Here is a 16,651-nt window from a genome sequence, read left to right on the forward strand (position 1 = left end):
ATCTATTTGCTTTAACATGTTATATTAATGTTTTATTTTTTTAACGGTAAATACTAGAAAGATAATATTAAAAAATATTACATAATGATGGTAAATTAATTCGCCCATATGAATGAAATGTCTGTATGAATGGAACTTTTTCAAAACTCAACACTGTTGACCATTTCGTTATAGATAATGACCCCGGTCTGTAAATAACTAATTAAACAAACGCTGGTTCCGAGAAACAATTGTCAATTTGAGTTACACTGCGTATTCGACGATCTGACATAACATGGAAAGTGAGAAATATGAAATATCAATTAAAATGAACTTATAGTGATACGAGTTATGTCAGGTCTTATATTTAGGGCTAAAGTTGTAAGAATCTATTCTTTCAGATCATTTGCTGTAGGTACTAAGGGACGTAATCGCTGCGTGGAATTGCCACAGTAACGTGAGAGGAAACAAATGACCACTTTCTACGAGTTGTATGTCTAAAGAGTGACCATGCTATATATTCTTTTTTTCTTTCTTTCTTTTTTTCTTTTTTGCTATTTCTATACTAAATTCATTTTAGAAACATTCTGGCGAATGCTGAAAGATATATTGCAAAAAGTGCCTTGTCACCATTTTGTTTAAAGGGCGTAGATGTAAGCGATTTTTGTTTAAACACACGTTTTTAAGCTGTATTTCAGGTTATTTTAAGATAGTGGACCCGTAACGGTAATGTTTAACAAATGCATTAATTGATACAGTCCTGAAGTTAACACTGTTTCGCACTGTGTTGCATCTTTAAACGACTTTTACTGCGTCATTGTTGTTTGATTGGTTTTTTTATTTGTAAATCTTGTATAAATTATGTTTTTTCCTCCAGCTGAAACAGAGACAAGTTTCAGAGTGATAGGCATTGCGCAAAACGGTCGCAGAGAAGTCATTTTACCTCATATTTTTCTAAATGAAACCTCAAAGTATTGCGTAACAATTATAAAACACAAAATAAAATTATCGATAACAATTTTTCTTGGGAGCCTCGAGTAAGAGAATTTAATCGGACAGAAATTAAGCTCCAACTCTTAAGAATTATAGCCTTGCTCTCTGCATTCAAAAAGAACCATACTATGATAGGGCAGAAGTAAGACCTACCTACATTTCTTCCAAACTTTGTAAACTAAAGAATAGATGCAAAATCAAGAACTTATGCAAAATGTAACAAAGTATTTTCAAAGATGTCTAAACATTCACCCTTCAGGTTAAATTCAATTTAAACAGCAAGAAATGGTTAATCAAATGAAAAATGTCCGCTTTTGTACGACAAATCAATGATAATAAGCATTGTAAAAAAACAACAGTTTTTCTTACTAGAAAGAAGAAATATAATGAACAAAGATTGGTCCTAGTGGGGCTTGAACCTATGCCTTCCTGAAAAATTAGTTAAAGCAGCCTATGGTAGGAATGGAATACTTTACAAAAAAAGGAGGTAAACTATTACGGGTCCGGCAATTTTCCTAATTATCGTATTAGGGAAGGAACAGGACTAGACCATAATCATGAACAGTCCGGTTTATAGTGGTATTCCCTCATACCGACAAGAAAATCACCCCATCTGATCAGTGTTCATACATTCATAAATGTGTTTGTGTATGTGTGTGGGTGGGGAGGGGGTTGCATATCGAAGTATAGATGTTGTGTTTGCTACCTTTATACTTTAACTGATATTATGTTCCTCAATGTTTATGATTGCTTCTTTATAAACATATATAAACGGTTATGGCACGCCAATTGCCCAATTATAACGTGAATCCAGATTCATGATCGAATCAAAGTACTGAAAGTACAGCAAGGCTGGCTACCACAAAACACTGAATGAAAATTGTGCTGGAAAGATGTTTGCAAAATCTTAGATATTATGGGTTTTCCATATCAAACTAAGGCGAGCATAGAGTATTTTTGTGATGAACCATCTTCATTAACTTGTGAATCAAAGTAAAAGTTCAATCGAGAAACCTAGTTTATCGGACGTAAACATGGGTTAAAGAGAGTAAACTATAGTTTACGCCCGTTATCCTGTGTGTTCGCTCGAAAATTTATGTTAGTATTCGATAATCCTAGTTTTTCGACCAAGAATGTAATTATTTGATAATTTGATTGCCGAGAACCATTGTTTACGGACGTGAACCTATGTTTACGGTCATGAACTTGGGTTTACGAGCGTGAACCATAGTTTACGAACTTGAACCTAGGTTTACGTTCGAAAAAATTTGGTTTCTCGAACAAAACTATGATTTCTTGTCATTATCCTATGTTCACGAGCGTAAACCTATGTTTACGGTCGTAAACCCATGTTCACGGTCGTAAACGTAAGTTCTCGATCGTTAACATATGTTCACGTTCGTAAACTATGGTTTACACTCGTGAACCCTGGTTTACTTCCGTAAACATAGGTCAACGCTCGTGAACATAGAATAACGGCCGAAATTCAAAGTTCAATTGAAAAACCTAGTTGAAACATGGGTTCACGGGCGTGTTTTTGCTCGAAAATATGGGTATGTGTTAGAAAAACCTGGTTTTACATTCGAAAGCCCTAGTTTATCTATTGTTAATCCTAGTTTTTCGACCGTGAACCTGGGTTATCGTTATTATTGAACAATTGGCATGCCATAACCGTTTATATATGTTTCTAAAGAAGCGATAATAAACATTGAGGGACATTATATCAGATAAAATATAAAGGTAACAAACTCCGCATCTATATTTCGATATGCAATCCCAACCACACACACACACACACACACACACACACACACATCATGTATGAACACTGATCAGATGCGGCGATTTTCTTGTCGGTATGAGGGAAATTTTGGGCTCGAACCCGGCTATAAACCGGACTGTTAATGATTATTGTTTAGTCACGTTCCTTCCCTATACGATGGTTAGGAAATTTGACGTACCCGTAATAATGTACAAGTGTTTTGTGGTAGCCAGCCTTTCTGTACTTTCAGTACTTTGATTGATATTAGTAATGTTTCATAAAAATAACTCTTTTATTATCCTCTTGACAACATAACATACATTTTAGTGTATTTCAATAAGATGTACACAATTTATCACCCCTGTATATCCATAAGGCTCCATATACAGAAATTTAACAATTTTCGGCGGCCATTTTGGACGCCATCTTGAATATCAGTTATCTACCACATATGATGCAACTGCATCATGCAGTTCTGTAATCTACAGAGCCTAACAAACATTTTGGTATATAGAAACCTTTGTTTACTGAGATAGACCGGTACCTTGTCACAAGTTGTCAGATATGCTTAGGTATTTGCAGTAGTACAAGTTTGCGTCTTGTGTTGTGTGAATCAGTTGTTTAAAGTGAAATACATGTAGTTATTGTAGATATGATTTTAATTCTGCTGATACATTTCTTTGAACGTCATGAATCAAAATGATTTAGCATTAAACGTTTCAACCACAAGACTTAGTGTTCTTAGGTGTGTCGCATTAGAAAATATTGTAATTTGTTATTAAGACTGTAAACCGTTCTTCCGATGCAAGATTTTAATAGTATAATTGGGGTAATGTGCATGCTACATGCTTTTAAATAGTGCTCTTTATTTGCTTAGTAGGCCCGTTTTGAATTGTTTTGTTAAATTTAGTATATTCCTTACATTCATTCCAATATATTTCTTTAATTAGTTATTTATAGTTTCATCTCTTTTATTTATACAGGTGGCATGTTACTTTTTTTAATTGCCAGATACTAGTAGTTGATGATTCGTTATATATAGAAAACGCTCCCTTGTCCGCAATTTGCGCATTGCATTATGGTATAACTTCTGCATGTTCTATTTATAGAACACGAGAGAGTGCTATTTAAGAGGGACTCCAAAATCTGAATGTTAGGCAGTCCTGACTCCATGAAATTGAATCCTAATGGAAGCCCTGTTTAAGTCTGGCCTAATTCATGTTCAGTCAACTGGGACTTTTCTACCTATTTTTGTATCTTTATAGTGAAAAGAGCATGCATTTCTTGCTTTTATCCTTTTCTTCATTTTATCTGAATTAGTAAATACAAGAAGGGCAGTTCAATAAGCTCTCATACAGCTACTTTATTCTTTGGTATTTTGAAACTTATGTCATTTTATACAGTATAAAGATATTTTTGTATCATCCTTTTTTCAGATAATTTTATCAGTAGGTTGTATTTCAAGCAAAGTATGATTTTTCTAATTTTGGCAGGAATATTTTTCTATATAATATATACTGAATTTTCTGCATGTACTTTGGCCAGATCTACAGATGCTCAAGGTAACGTTTATCTATTGTCGCCAGGCTGGTCATTTCTCCCTTTATCCTTCTTTCCTTTCACTAAATTTATAACTCAGATTTTATTTCCGAGTGTATTTCAGATTTATATAATTAGCATTGATAAAATGCAGTAAAACATTATAAGTAAAATAAAGTATTTATATACTGTGAACTGGTTTTCTTGTAGTTGCCAAACAAAATAGATTTCAGTTTATTAATAATGAACCTGGGTTAATTTAAATCAGGAATTGTGACCACTCTTCGTCCGTCTGTCTGTCCAGTGAAATCTTGATCAAGTTGATATGTTGGTCAGTCCTGTTACACATGCATATTTAGTGGGGGCCATTTTTGGTTCTTATCATATCCGGTCCTTTAGAAGAGTTCTATTAATTTCATTGTACAGTGGGGGAAAATGTCCAATCGGGCAATTCGGGGATTCCCCTAACACCTCGCCAGATCGGGAAATTTTGCGCTAAAAATTGCCAGATTGGGCAAGAAAATGGTCCATTTCTATATACCTTAGAAAAAATAATCTGTACATATGGATATTTGACCTAGAGATGATCTGAATGCTTGTTTCATATCAAAAAGGGTATATCTAAGATCCTACCATTCAAAATGTTTTTTGATTGTCTAGATTCGGAGATATTTAACGTTAAAAATTATCAATTCGGCCAGTTTTAATGCATTTTGTTCAATTTCCCGTTTTGGCAATTTACTTTCCAAATCGGGAAAGTGACTTTCCCAACCAGGAAAGTGAATGTATTCTAAATTGTGGGAAATGGCTAGCAGATTCACTAAAATATGTGGCACTGACTTTATGCATACTGATTGGAAAATTACAAAGGAAGAACGTATTCCTGTTCAATGAAATATTAACAATAAAAACCCTTAAAAATTGAGACAAAATTTACAAAAATGAGCAAAATACAACTATGATGTCCTTCTGTCAAGGGGCTGTTTCTTATGTGGAGAAGAACTGTAGTGGATTCCATCGCGCATTAATTAAATGAAGCTCTGCCTAAACAAATGATAGAAGCATCTTGCAGAACAGATGACACGAACTATGATGATAAATGTAATATAGATATCAGAGGTAATATAATGCATACACAATGAACATTTTTGGTAGAGCTAGTTCATAATATAGAGATAGACCCTAAAACTTTCAATGATAGTAATACATTAAATAAAGTCTAGAAATTGATTTCCAAGTCCTTGAAATAACCAAAAATGATTTCACAAATGTGAAGTTTATGATAGTTTTGTTAATATCAATAACAGAAGTTTTAAGTTTTAATTTAAAGTTGTGACCCATGAAGAATGACAACTCTTGCCTTAGGCTATTATTTATAAGCAGAGATATCTATTAGTTTACTTCCCTTGCAATTACATAATTGAGTGGAAAATGAAAACTGTTTTAGACACAATATCATACTTTTATGCACAACAAAAACATTTAGGGCTATATTCATAGACAATACTCCAACACCACTCATTGAGTACACTCAAATAAATTGCCTAACGGTCACGTCTTTACTCAGGAAAGATTCGATTTGTATTCATAAAGGTGAGTGAGAGTCGAGTCAACTCCCAAGAGTGAGTGAATGTTGAGGGAGGTCCTGGGGACACTTGAGTGTTTCTCAAGGTCTCATAGTGTAAGTTAAGATGATACATTTACAATATTTAATTAATTAGAAGGTAAGATAACAGTGTCATGTATGTATTTAAACCGAAAGTTCATATTTGTGCAAGGTATTTTGGAAAAATATATTATGTTCTTTTTTAATACATGTTGCTGAGGGCGACAAAAACGCAAAAAGACCCAACAAATCAAAGAGAGTAAATTGATGCAGACGGTTAAAATAGATACAGAAAATCAAATAAACATTTACGAAACCTAATCTAACGGGGCTCATCAGTCACTCCCATAATATCTGAAGAAGCTTTCGTGTGTATGGGCCCTCCATAAGGATTTTAATTTACCCAACATACAAAACTATTTCACCTATATAAGAATACAGTTCGGCAACAAATGGAGGTTTTAAGATCGGTCGTAGAAATCTAGCGGTGTGCCGTAACCATGGAAATGGCTACAGAAGCTGATAATCGCGGAAACTAAAAAACTTTCTTTTGTCATATTTCAAAAAGCAATGGTATTAGAAACTTGATTTTTTTCATATTTTTATTAAGTTATGAATACCTATTGTTTGCAGTGTTTATATTCTAAATATCTTATTTAATTTCTTAATTGTTGTCAGCACGAGCAAATTTAGTTATTGGCACGTGCATTCAGTTGTGAACCAACAAGGTGCCTCTTTTAATCAGAAAATATTTTCTGGACTTAATTACAACTATGGCTGATTTTTGGCTTGAAAATATTATAAAATACGCATGCAATTAAAATTCTAAAACTTTTGATACGTCAGTTTAACACCATTTCATATCTCAATGCAGTGGATTGCAATTGCATGTCATATACGTTATTCATTCACTTCCTTTTTCAATACACGTGGACAATGAAGTTAGGGAAAAACTCGGCTTGGAATATTTAACATATATAATATGAAAGAAAAAGATTATCAAATTAATTGTTGGAAAACATGTGGATAAATTATGTTGTTTTTTTGTGACATTGTTACCTGTCAGTATTGTATAGATACGCTTAACAGATAATGCATGCATAAAATTGTTCTTGTTTTTTGTTGATATTTTTACTATTACTGTAACGAATTCAAGTACATTTTCAAGACATCGTGCTGACCGGAGTATCAAGCTAACCAATATCGGGGTAACAATATTCAACTATATTTTAGATTTCATACTTCTATCACTTTAATAATTAATCATATAACCGGACTTTTCTCCATAATTTAGCGGTACAATAATGGGAGTTAACTAGGCCTAGACTAACGACTTCCAGGTGTGTAGAACGGTTCTACCAAGGTGATGCCAATGTACATGCTTATATTGAAAACCTGGTGCGCCATGTTATTTGTCAATTGTTAAATATCAGATAACAATGCTAAATGCCAAACACCTTATGCAAAATGTTTTGAAAAAGAAATGACATTTATTAAGTACTATGGAAGGCTATGGAAAGCCGGTGTGCCATGCTAATTGCAAAAAGCTAAATGACAAACAGTTATTGCAAAATGCTATTTGCTTTATGCCTAATGTCAAATATTGCCTATGAAATGCTACATTTGTAATTGTCAAACAATAAATGATAATTGTTAGTTGCAAATACGAGACAATAAATGCCAAATGCGTATTGCTAAGTACTTATTCAGATAAAGAGCTGAATATATCAGTGTATAAATGCATCCTGTAAATAGTCATTGGCCTTTGTAACATAGTGAAAAGTTTCGATCATGTCATCTCATAACACAAAGAACATGTTATTGCTTCAAATCAGGCTGATAGAACTTCATATGTTTTCACGTGATTAAAAGTAACATTCATTAATGTAAGGGATACAGATCATTAACTCACAAAGTTAAAGCATTTGACGGGTAGCATTTGTCATTTGGCAATAATTATAGGCATTTAGCACAAAGCATATGGCATATGGCATTTGATATGTATTGAAGGCCAGTGCGCCATGAATATAGCTAAATGTTAAATGACAATTATTTAATGCAAAATGCCAATAACTTAATGCAAAATGCCAAATACTTTACATAAAATGCAACATACCAAATGCGATATGCCTATGAAAGGTCAATGCGCAATGGTAACAGCAAAAATGTTAATGCAAAATGAAAAATGCTATTTACGAACTGCTTAACTTCAAATATTGGCTTTCGAATGGTAATTGTCAACGATAAATGCTTTTTTGATAAAACAACAAATGTCAAAATGCTCATTGCTAAGTTTAGATTGAAATAAAGTGCTGAGTATATCAGATATATAATCATTGTCCTTCGTTACATAACTTTTTTTCTCTGTTACATATCTTAGTCTATATATGATAAACATTTTACAGCAAAATGTTTCGGTTCCATGTCCCTGTAACATCTGCAACGTTATTGCTTTAAATTAGACAGGCAGCACATTTTTCCCCAAATGAGTAAAAGTTACATTCATTAGTTGCAGAGATAAAGATCAAGAAGATTGATAATTTGAGAACTACCATTTATCATTTGACAAAAAGAATTTGTTTTTATCTTCTTCTTCTCGTTCGCAACTACACTGTCAGACCAGTAGCCTTGACGAAACTTCTGGTTTGCCGCAGATCCTCAATGCCCCCATACAGTTTCTGGTGCGTTGAGGTATCTATCGGCCAAGTCGCAGCTCGCTCATGGTCATGCCTTTTTACATCTCCGAAGTATATGCTCCGCAGTCTGATCTTCCTCACCACATGAACAAGTTGGCAATGATGCCAGTCTGTATTTGATTTGCCCCGAGCGAAGCCTGACCAACATTACTTGTTAAAGGAGATGAAAAGCATCTTTCTCTATCCTTGGTCTCGTTAGTGCCTTGATGATGGTGTCTTTCTTCTTGTAACTCACAGGTTTTGTTGGTTATTCTGACTGAGCTTCTAGCTCAGCCAGTTGGTCTGCCTCTTCCTTGCCTGCAAGTCCGCAATAGATGTAATCCTCTGAAATGCTACTTTGCAGGTTATACTCAGGCTCTGCACTCTCCTGGCTAGTGCGGAGCTTTATTGTTGATCAGAACTTCCATAACAGACAGTGCATATGTGAGAAAGACGACTGAGGAGCTTTCTTCTGCCGAGTCTTCAACCACTGAGACGGCCTTTATGAGTGCTTCAGTCTCTGCCTTGTAATTGCTGCACTGTTTTCCTGTGGCTGCATGTAGAGTTTTTATGACATTTAGCATTTTGTATACGGCATTTAGTATTTTGTATGTAGCATTTAGCATTAAGTATGTGACATTAACATTACGCTATTGATATTTTGCATTAACAACTTCTTATTTAGCATTTGGCAGTTAGCATATCGCATCGGTCCCCACTAACTGCGCAGGAACAATGAGCCCCAGTGTTACGAAAAGAGAAGTTCGCCAAGCATGTAAGATGATGTTAGATGATCTGTTTTTGCAATTCAAAATGTAGTTCCATGTTGTTGATGAGATCTTATATATGAGTCATATAAGGATGTGACAGTTTTAGCTTTGGCTTAGCTGTATTGCTTATTGTATTGAGAAAAGATCTAGATCACTTTCACTGTGAATTTCCATGTCTACAAGTATACAGGTTATCGCTAAATGACAAATTTCATGGGAGTATTTTCAGATGGTGATGTTTTGGGACAGATAATGTTTCTTTAATATATATAACCTAACATCTCAATATATATATTTTCATTTTTGGTGAGAAGACATGTTATATTTAATGGCTATATATGTGTCTTTATATCATTGAAACGCTGTAAAGCACTGAAAATGAGGTCTCAAGATTTAATTGTTTATATGAAACAAATGAAGAATGTAACCTTGTACCATTTCGGTATTTTCCCTATAAGCAAATTGATTCTAATATAGTGTGCATATTGATAAGTACCGGAACAGTCGTACAAAGTTGCAATAAAGAATAAATCCTAGCACTGAGACGTCTAGGATTTATTCAAGTTGCTCAATTTGAGTAAGTGGTTGTGCGTGGGGGTGGGGGATCAGGGGTTTGGCCATCCGCAGTTATTCATTAACACTTGAAATTCGTCCTTACACATAGTCCTATACTTACGTTCTGTTTGCTTTTGAAAACGAGATTATGGTATATGTATGTTTTTCAATGGTTAGAATGTAAACCATCATAGTAAAACGATCATCTGGATTTCATTTTGTTTTTCAATTTGTCAATAAACTGTAAAGTGTTCCGTATATAAAATAACTAGAAATATGCGACTTATTGAAGCAACGGAGCAGGAATGAAAATGTATAAAGATATCATTGCAAACTGTCACTTTAACATATGTTTTTTTTCTTTGTAACCGCATGCAGAGGATGTATATTGCTACTACAAATGTGCATGAAAGAAATACAGACATACTCTTTCAAAAACATAATATTTTCCTTTTATTTTTTCCATCCGGTCTATATACAAAATATATAGTACTTGATAACATACAGATGGTGTTGATATCTCCGGAAAGTGTATTGCATAATACGAGATTTCAACAGAGTAACAATAACTGACCCACCCCGAAAATAAGAAATACGCAAAACATTATTATTTTTTCGCAAATTTTTTCGTACATTCTTTCTACATGTACATTAGCATCACTTTGGTAGAACCGCTCTACACACACTGGAAGCCTTTACTCTAGGCCTAGTTTACTCCCATAATGGTTCCGCTGAATTATGGAGAGAAGTCTGGTAATGTGATAAGTTATTAAAGAAATAGAAGTATCAAACCTAAAATACTTGATTTCGTAATGGTAATAGTAAAAATATCAACGAAAAAGGGAACAATTTTATGCCTGCATTATAATATGTTAAGCGTATCTATACAATACTGACAGCTAATAAAAGGCAATGTCACAAAAACAATTTATCCACATGTTTTCCAATAATTAATTAAATAAACTTTGTTGTTTTTCATACAATATCTATTAAATATTCCAAGACGATATTTAACACATTATTAATTAACTTCATTGTCCATATGTATTGAAAAAGGAAGCGAATTAATAGCTTATATGGAATGCAATCCGCTGCATTATTATAGAAAATGCTGATAAACTGACGTTTCAAAATTTTTAGAATTTTAATTGCATGCGTATAACACAACATATTTAGGCCAAAAATCAGCAATAGTTTTAATGAAGTCCAGAAAACATTTTCTGATTAAAAAGAGACATCTTGTCAGTTTACAACTGAATGCACGTGCTTATTACTAAAATTGCACGTGCTGATGACAATTAAGAAATTAAATAAGATATTTAGAATATAATGACTGCAAACAATAGGTATTCATAACTTAATGAAAATTTGAAAAAATCAAGTTTCTAATACTACTACCTTTTGAAATATGACAAAAGAAAGTTTTTTGAGTTTCCACGATTACCAGCTTCTGTAGCCGTTTCCATGGTTACGGCACACCGCTAGATTTCTACGACCGATCTTAAAAGTCAGTTCTTACTTTACTTAATTGTTTTATCATAGTAAAAAAGTTTTGTATGATGGGTAAATTAAGTATGGCATATATTTTGAAAGATTCCTCGTATATAAAAACACATCGTAGTAACAAATATTTAAATTTCACAAGCCTAGATATTGGTTAATTCATACATTCACTTAAATTTAATGCCATGAAGAAAACCTATATTTATTAAATCTCATTGTTTAAATGACAATGGAAACATTTATTTTATAAAAAAAATATCTTTTTAATAATTGAAATTTATTTTAAAAAATACGGCCTGGCATTCGGGAAACACAACAATTAATGGCAGAGTTAAAATTCAGTTGTTAAAATAAATTTCAATTTCAGCGAAAATTAAACTTGTGTACCTTTAAGTATACACTTCATTCTACTAATGCTGATGAGTAGACTGACTGACGGACGAGCGAACGGACTAAAGGACGTATTGTAAAACAAATGGACGGGCAGACGGACAAACATACAGCCTAGCAATAAGATGACAACTTCCGATTACAAAAATGATGATCAGCACTTTTGCATACCTTAGATGCTATTGTCATATAAACCGTTATAATCCGCTAAATCCATTGTGTACAATGAAACCATTACTCGAGCTGTCCTTCCGAAAGTTACGATTGAGTGGGATTTATGAATATGACTATCGAACTCCACTCACACTCCCGCAAGGTCTACTCCAGGTTCACTTGAGTGATACTTTCCCAAGTTTGAGTCAAGTGTTAGTTTGAGTGACGACTATGAATACGGCCCTTAGGATTTATTCATTTGTGTTTGATTTACCCCTCAAAACATGGTTCCTATGATTCTGTCAACTTACATAATTATGGTAAAAAATAACTTTTAACAAGCCAGTAATAAAATGAAGTACCAGTAAGTAATTAATCGTGCAGATAATACAGTTTTGCTTGTATCAAAATGTCACAATTGAAGCACTTTTGTAATACAGAACACCTGGTAGGATTAGTAAAGGTGCAATTAAATTGATCTCTATTTCCTATGCCTACATAATAGTTCTTTTAAAATACAAATCATAATTTATAATTCTTGATAGCAACGCACATGAATTTAAAACGCTTAATTTGATATTTGACTATTTAAAGATGCATGTACAGGCAATATATATATTAATACACAATTTTATGAAGTTCTAATTAATTTATATATACATTTGAATTAAAAACTAAATCAGCCATAACATAAAATAGCATATGAGCCGCCCCATGAGGAAACCAACATAGTGCATTTGCGACCAGCATGGATTCAGACCAGCCCACGCAGTCTGATCAAAATCCAAAACCTATGGAAATTAGAGACACTGTTAGTGAACTGAAGTGATCCTGATCAGAGCAAATGTGCAGGCTGGTCTGGATCAAAGCTGGTCGCAATGCATATTAAATTAAAAATACATGTATTTTATAAGACACATCCAAAATTTTATATTTCAGTATTGTCACAGGTCCTCCAGAGTCTATATATAGTTCACACCCAAGTCAACATGAAAGAGGTAGAGGTGTGATTCAACCAGTTAAGTGCATCATCACCTTGGGGAAAATCATTGAGGAAATTCTGATAGGCGCAACTGTATACTGAAAATAAAACTGTTTTTACTCACTCTAATTCAATTTTGTACCCATTTGCATACGTTCAAATGTTTTGTTTCTATTTGCAGGTTGAGCATTCTGGTGATAGAACACCGCCAAAAACTCTTGCGACAATGCCTGGTCAAACCATGAACTATTATGCACCGATTTAAAAGAATAAACCATTTATAGATACTTACTGTTCGTTTTGATGCTATATACTCTCTGGAAGTCACTTTCCCGATCTGGAAAGTAAGTTGCCATAACGGGAAAGTGAATTTTTAAGGCTAAATATCTCAGAGTCAAGACAATTCAAAAATATTTTGAACCGTAGGATTAGTGTTTCCTGCAGGCCTTTTTAACATGGCGCAGCGCCATGCCCCATTTGAAGTGCCGCCAAACTGCCCTTCAAACTGCCCGTTTGCGCCACGTGCCCTTTTATTCTATCAGGCTTGTGTATTTATCTTGACAAGTGCCCTTTCAAAACCAGCCTGGATAGCCAATGTCCGCGGGACATCTTCCGCGTATTGTATCGTCAATCAGCGGCTTTGATCAACAGGTCGACACGTGGTTGCATCAACCGTGAATGACCCTGATTAAGAACTGACAGGATTATGCAATCAATTACTGTTTTATGATACTTTAATTGGGAAACAGTATATGAAAAATTGTTGTTTTTAGCACGTCGGCGGAGAAGCTACATGTAGCCTTTTTTTGGAAGAGATGATTGAAAACGGTCAGTTAAACGATAATTATTTTAAAAGGTTGTAACCAATTAAAATGTAGATTGATTGTCGCACATTTCTGATGCGCTCATTACGCCTTTAAAAATAAAATATTGAATGTTTGCCCTTTGCCGATCGCCGACCAACCCATGAAAAACGACCAGACTCAAAATGTTTTACATCGATTTTATCTACAAGATATATTTTATTCCTTCAAGGGTATCATTTATAAAAATAATATAAGATAAACATTTAAGCTTTAGAATGATACCAAATTCATTAAAATCGACAAATGTCTTGGTTAATAATTACGAAGTCGTACTTTCCAAAGCAAATTCATGACGCGCCGACGCAGAAGTTGCCGCCATCTTGAAAATTTGAAAACGTAGTGATTAAGTTATAAAACCTGATCGAGATTTAAATGAATAAACTAAAAATGCAAGGCCCTAGTTTTGTTTTCGTAAATAATTTGTCAAAATGATTTTATAAGGCCGAAATTTAAGTTGAAAGTGCACAGCTGCATGCGTCAAGCAAGCCGAAATTTTTAGTTATTACTCGCAATGAACCATAGGTATTCACATTTATGTTTATATTACTTAATACTGTATGATTAGATGGACAAAAACCAGATTCATAGTCAATCATTGATTCAAACTAGTGTATGTATCGCAGAAAGGGAGTGATAAAAATAGTGGCAGACGATCTAATCTAGCAAATTTCACAGCATGTCCTTTTTACGTCGCATTCTACTTTCGTTTTCGCATGCCCAAAACACTAGAAAAATGTAACTTTCCATGTCGATTTGTTGTCTAAACCTTACTTACAACGAAGAACAATGGGTTTAATCAGCGATGTAGGTATAAAGTCATTGATTACGTGTAGATTTGATGAACTGCCTAGATGCTCTCAACGTCATTCAATGCCGAAATGATATGTGATGATTGACAAAATAAAGTTCTGCATTGATAGTTGTTCAATAAAACTTGTTACTTATTAAGTCATCACCTGATATCTGTCTCTGAAAATGCAAGCCAGCACTTCACGTTGGTAACAGAATAAGAATGTTTGAAAGTATGGTAAAATAGAGAAAAGTAGGAACTTCACAAGTCGCTAAACATCTAAGGAATAACACAAAATATCTACCCCATATCTGAGATATCAAAGATTCTCAAATGCAATGTGAAAATAGTATGTAAAATGGTGCCAGCAAGCGTACTTAGACGTATGCCCTTTCAGTGCCAAACCGCGTGTTAAAAGTGCCCTTTTTCAAGGGAAGCACCATGCCCCTTTTAGAGTCTGCAGGAAACACTATACCCTTTGTGATACGAAAATGTGCATTTAGATCATCTCTAGGTCAAATATTCTTATGCACAGGTAATTTTTTCTACGGTATATAGAAATGAACCATTTTCTTGCCCGATCTGGCAATTTTTGGTGCAAAATTTCCCAATTGGGCAAGGTGTTAGGGGAATCCCCGAATTGCCCGATCGGACAATTTCCCCCACTGTTGTAACAGACAATAATGAAGAAATATGATTTTACACTGCTCGCTAACGTTCCACAAATTCACAACATGTAACCAGTGAATTCAAAAAGAACAACAGGGGACAGTATTGACTGGTTCACCAGTTGGCGATTTGATGTGGTACATACTACATGGCTGTTATTTACATAGGATTTCAGCTTATGTCTTTCGGTTTGAAACTAACATATTTTTTACCGATATACTGATAAAAACGAGCAAGATTATCAGATAGTCCAACTAATTTAACGCAAAGGAAATATTGAGATAATTTTTTCATATGGGCAATATCCCCACTCGCGTCAAACACTCGAAAGACCAAAACAGTTGAAGCAATTTCTGATCAAATTCCATCGCTGCCGACGCTTTACGTGCTACTGGTTTCCCAGTAGTTTCTATGTTTATTATATTTTACAATGCAGAAAAATTTCCGAATCTGGTGTTAAAATGCACAGATGCAAATTTCATAAAACTCTATGTCCAACGTTTTTGCTCATCTTTTGGTCCGACATTACAGTTTGACAGTCACAATATAAAACAAACTGAAACTGTATGCGTCGGATTAATTCGACTAACCGGACCCCTAGCCACTTTCATAAAATAATTAAATACATGTATAAAACATACTAAGAACCATTGCATCTTCCTACTGGTCGTCAACGATCGAAAAACATTTCCGCAGTATGACTAGATACCCTAAACATGCTTAAGGGCCCTTTCCGCGGAAAGAGCTTAACTGATCGGAAAGTGCCTGCCAAATGTTTCTTACACTGGCACCAGAACCGCAAATTTAGCTTTGGGTGGCCTATTTTATAAAAAAATATGCCTTTTTTTTTTTCAGTTTATTAAAAAATATCAAAGGAATGGTGCCTTTTTATTTATAACTTTCCATAGAATTTAGCTATCGCTCGTACTCATGTACTGATCGGAAGGTCTTACATTAATTTAACAATGACAACAAGAAATCCTCACCAAAGAACCCTATTTTTGCAGAAATTAAGCGAATTTTATCGCTTTCGGAATTATTTACACCTCGACGACCCATCTACTTCCGCTTCTACTCGATGGTTTTGTAACGAGCGATCTCATTGGACGACACGGAAAGCGTCAAATGCCGCGATATTTGAATGTGAAAAATGTAAACAAAAACCGGCTTCTACCTAGAAAAGAATATTTTTCTGTGTGACTACTTATGAAAAAAGTCATGAATGATAAAATATCAGAAAAGACTTCTCAATCAGAAATAGTACAGTGGTATGCTGTTTTCATGTATAAAATAAGATACATTTTCAATTTTATTTGCCCCATTAGTCTGATTAGATCTGTTCCATTCCAAAGGTTTACCCCAACTTTAGTGTCATATGACAAAACAACGACACTTACCGGCAAAGTAAACATGGTTTGA

At 34.2% G+C, this 16,651-nt stretch overlaps 1 protein-coding gene across 1 annotated transcript in view; it reads right to left on the minus strand.

Annotated features, from left to right (window-relative positions):
- The window catches only part of LOC123524445 (heparan sulfate glucosamine 3-O-sulfotransferase 1-like), a 70,428-nt gene extending 54,128 nt beyond the window's left edge, over positions 1-16,300 (minus strand). Inside the window, exon 1 of the mRNA XM_045302650.2 lies at positions 16,219-16,300. The gene's annotated coding sequence lies outside the window, so the exon portion shown is untranslated. The remainder of the gene's footprint in view (positions 1-16,218) is intronic.
- Between the last annotated feature and the right edge of the window lie 351 nt (positions 16,301-16,651).

This window comes from Mercenaria mercenaria, chromosome 3, assembly GCF_021730395.1.
Source record: "Mercenaria mercenaria strain notata chromosome 3, MADL_Memer_1, whole genome shotgun sequence".
Classification (NCBI taxonomy): Eukaryota; Metazoa; Mollusca; class Bivalvia; order Venerida; family Veneridae; genus Mercenaria; species Mercenaria mercenaria.